The sequence below is a fragment of the Centropristis striata genome, chromosome 11, assembly GCF_030273125.1.
Source record: "Centropristis striata isolate RG_2023a ecotype Rhode Island chromosome 11, C.striata_1.0, whole genome shotgun sequence".
NCBI classification, from domain to species: domain Eukaryota; kingdom Metazoa; phylum Chordata; class Actinopteri; order Perciformes; family Serranidae; genus Centropristis; species Centropristis striata.
In genome coordinates, this window is record NC_081527.1 from 23,956,309 (window position 1) to 23,960,687 (window position 4,379).

The 4,379-nt window shown below is 36.0% G+C and overlaps 1 non-coding gene across 1 annotated transcript; it reads left to right on the forward strand.

Moving 5' to 3' along the window:
• The first annotated feature begins 389 nt into the window (after positions 1-389).
• trnas-cga (transfer RNA serine (anticodon CGA)) lies at positions 390-471 on the forward strand. The gene has a single exon. It is a non-coding gene; the product is annotated as a tRNA-Ser (tRNA).
• The last annotated feature ends 3,908 nt before the right edge of the window (positions 472-4,379 follow it).

Sequence of the window (4,379 nt, forward strand, 5' to 3'; positions counted from 1 at the left end):
ATTCAAAACAAACGTAACTTGGATGTTGTCATGTCAGCCCTCTGAGGACCCATTCACACCTTGATTCATGACAGACGTTTGGACTTAATGACCCAAATTCTACCCTGAAGGGGTCAACGATCAGAGGATGATTCAGGTGGACTAACAATCTACTTTAACCTCAAAGATCGTCAAGTTGCGAACGATCCTGCAGAGCTCATTCAAGTTCCTAAACACCAGTCAGATACAAGTGAAGAAGACTTTCAGTTTTGAGGCCAGAACATCTTCAAGCAGCTCTGCAAGCCTTGTTCCCTGGTAAGTTCCTGATTGATAGCTGTGATGGTTTGAGTGGTTAAGACTGCTCTAACAAGTTCGGTCAGATATTTAATTTGAGATTATCAACAAAAAAAGCTGTGATGGCCGAGAGGTTAAGGGGTTGGACTCGAAATCCAATGGGGTCTCCCCGCGCAGGTTCAAACCCTGCTCACAGCAATTGTTCACTCTTGTAACAATATGACAAACCACATTTCTTGGATTTGGAATAATCCAATGTATCTTGGATGTTTTCATGGCAGCCCTCTGGGGACCCATTCACACCTTGACTCATGACAGACAGTTGGACTTAATAAATTTAACCCTCATTCAAGTTCCTAAACACCAGTCAGATACAAGTGAAGAAGACTTTCAGTTTTGAGACCAGAACATCTTCAAAAATCTAAAGAAACTCTGCCTGCTTTGTTCCCTGGTAAGTTCCTGATTGGTAGCTGTGATGGTTTGAGTGGTTAAGACTGCTCAAACCCTGTTCAAACCCTGCTCCCAGTGGGTCAACTGCTAACATGTAAAAAGATTCAACTGTTGTGTCTTCTGAATTTACCTTTATGTGTAGATTATGCCTCTAAGGTTGAGGTTGAACACACTCCGGTGCAAGTAGTTTAAGTACTGAAACTGTCTCCTTGTCTAGGAATTATCACCAAATAAAGAATAATAATTATGATGTTACAGAAAATGAATCACAAGCAAACCCGAAAAAAGCATTTTTCGGCCCACGATTGAGATCCAAGATTAACCATCCTCTGCCTGTGTCAAAGTTAATGAAACCCTGGAGACTGAATCCCAGAAGTTTTCAAAATCTTTTGTTTCAATGAACACAGCTTGAGACTTGTTTTGATTCCTGGCTCTCAGACAAAATGTGATTACAAAAAGACACAGAGCTTTCAAATTATTCTCCTTAAAGAGAATCCTGTTATTAAATTTGTGGTCAATATAAGAGATGTGAAAAAGTTTAATCAATGCTGAGTTTTCAGCTCACAAAGGATCTAAAAGATTGCAGAATATTGCTTCCTAGCTAAGTGTAAAAAAGTAAAACCATCCCTCTCATCCGTTTTTATCTGTCTTCATTAAGAAAATCTGCTCTGAGGCAACATTTGGAGCTGTGTGGGCGGGCTTAGAAAACAAACCGCTGACAACAGAGTTAAGTAGATATAATAATATAATAAGGCTCACATAATTCAGACATACACACTACCGGTCAAAAGTTTTAGAACACCCCAATTTTTCAATTTTTTATTGAAATTCAAGCAGTTCAAGTCAAATGAACAGCTTGAAAGGGTACAAAGGTAAGTGGTGAACTGCCAGAGGTAAATAAAAAAAGGTAAGGTTAACCAAAACTGAAAAATAATGTACATTTCAGAATTATACAAGAAGGCCTTTTTCAGGGAACAAGAAATGGGTTAACAACTTAACTCTATGGAGTCTTGGGCTATTTTGTCCATTTTTGAATTCTTTTCATGTCTTTGTTAGTCATTTTGTGTCTTTTGGTGTCTTTTTTTTGGTCATTTTGTGTCTTTTTTTAGTCCTTTAGTCCAACATAAAATGTGATTTTGAATCTTTTTTTTATTTTCAAAACACTATCATGCTCAATAAAGAATTTTAAATGTGCATTCATTTCAGAGTAGACTGAGAAATTAAACTGCATCATTAAACTGTGTGTTCTAAAACTTTTGACCAGTAGTGTACATATAAAAAGATGCCCTTACAACCACATTTGCACAGGAAAATAATAAAGCGAATAAAGAAAACTTCTTGCCTATTCTTTCTATGCAATTATGTTTATATTGGACAATTCTGCAGCACAATTCACATGCAAAATGCAAATGTTCACATCCAATCTCAGTCCTAAAAATAACGTTAAAGCCTTTAAATTGACAAAAGTTTTTATTGTTAAAAAAAATTGTGTAATCCTGGTGAAAATTGAAGACGTTTGGTTGTTGCTTACTTGCCTTCCATGTCAGAAAAACATGCACTAGATGCTGCCAAAGTCAGAAAACGTTCAAAGTCATGGGGTTTAACTTTAGTTTTTGTGTAACTTACAACCTGTTGGTACTTTGTGACATTTTGTTTTTCTTTCAGAGGCTGTAGTGGACTCACATTTAATGCTACACAACAAAAAGATGACAAATGAAACCAGAAGATCTAAAGAATCCATCAGTACCAACCATGTCATGATATAATAATAGCAACAATGCTCCAAAGTTCGGCTATTTTTTAGCCACCAAATTCTCTAGAAAAGTTGGCAGAACGCTAAGGGGTTCACTTCAACATAAAGCTGCATTAATAGATATTTTGGCCACTAGAGAGCAACAGATCTCTTAAACACTGACATATTATCTCGATTTAAAGCATTATGCCTCTAATGTCAGAAAAAACTTTATCGTCCTAACAGGAATTTTCACATAACTTTAAAGCTGTTGGCACTTTTTGCTGTTTTCTTTTTTTTCTTTCAGAGGCCGTAGATAACTCAAATTTAAGGCTGCACAACAAAAAGATGACAAATGGAACAAGAAGATCTGAAGAACACATCTGTACCAACCATGTCATAGTATATTGTTGATAAGGGGTAAAATAATGCTTCAAGGTTTGGCTTCTTCTTAGCCACCAGATTCTTTAGAAAGTTTAGCAGAACACTAAGTAACTTAAAGCTGCATTAATAGATTTTATGGCCACTAGAGAGCAAAAACAGTTGGAAAAAAAACTCTGACATATTATCCCAATATGACATATTTGCAAACAGTTGTAAATTAACTTACCCAGCAGACATCTGATAAAACATCACAACATTATTTAACCTTTTTACATTTTCACAGTAAAGTACAAAGCAGCCTTTCTCCCTGTTAATGTTAGTATTTTTGTCTTAATTATTTTCTTTTCTATCTGTCAGCTTTTATCTTGTGATGCGGCATCTCAAACATACAATTTTGTTATTTAATTTGTTTATTTATGGCTACAATAACTTGGCTGCAGGGAATAAAAACAAAGAGGTAAAGTGTGTATATTTAACAATAAGACATGCCCCAGAGTCTAGATTTAGTGAAGTTAGGGTCTCTTCAGTGGTTTCCGGCATAAAAGGTCTTGGAAAACTGCAGAAGCATAATAACAATGAACGCTGAAACTAAGGAGAATAATTCCTCCTAATAAGTTCTCTGAACTTTAAGATATTTCCAATGGGTAAATCATTGCATTCAACCACATTTACATGTTTGCACGATTAGCATCACATTTTATCCATCTATTGTCTAATTTAATTGCTACACTTGAGTGTTTGCGAATTAACTCTCGATCCAGATATAAATGCCTTTTATGCACAGTGGGACAAAGATTTCCTGAATCTAAATGCATTTCAGTGCAGCAGCTCAATCAAATGACACTCGAGCAACAAAGCTAAATGACTGCTTTCAGACCAACAGACTGATGATCATTATTTGGAAATGAGTGCTTAAATTATTGCCTGAAACATATGGCAACGGGCAATGAAATCACAATGAGAGATAATAACAATGACAGGCAGGCTGTTGGCTGCTGACGATGGCCTCGTTTCAACTTTTAATGCCCTCGCCTGCTGCTCCACTGTCACTTCATCACTTTGAAAGATTGGGTTTCATTCTTTCCTAACTGTGGATTGTATCTGTTGTTTCTTGTCTTTTTAATTTTGATCAGGAAATCAAGTTCTGGGTAAAACTCCAATAAACGAACCTACAACAAAGCTTGACTGGTTGAAGTCAGATATTTATGTCTTTGAATCGTCTTTGGTGGTCGTAGAAATGTTTTGCACAAAATTCTGGACAACCAGCCTGGCAATTAAAATGACAGAAAGAGACAACGATCCCTCTAATTAACAGTTGAATAAGAACAGGAGTCAGAAGTTATTGGTAAAAGAACTGTTAGTCTAGCATCACAACATGAGCAGATTTAAATTACAATTTAGTTAGTTAGTTAATTAGTTAACTAACTAATTAGTTAACTACACAATAATTCCTAAAACAAGCTGGAATTAACATGCAACATGTTGCTTTAGCAGAGCTCTTATAAAACAAAAAGGTTTGTCAGTGGGATCAGGGAATATT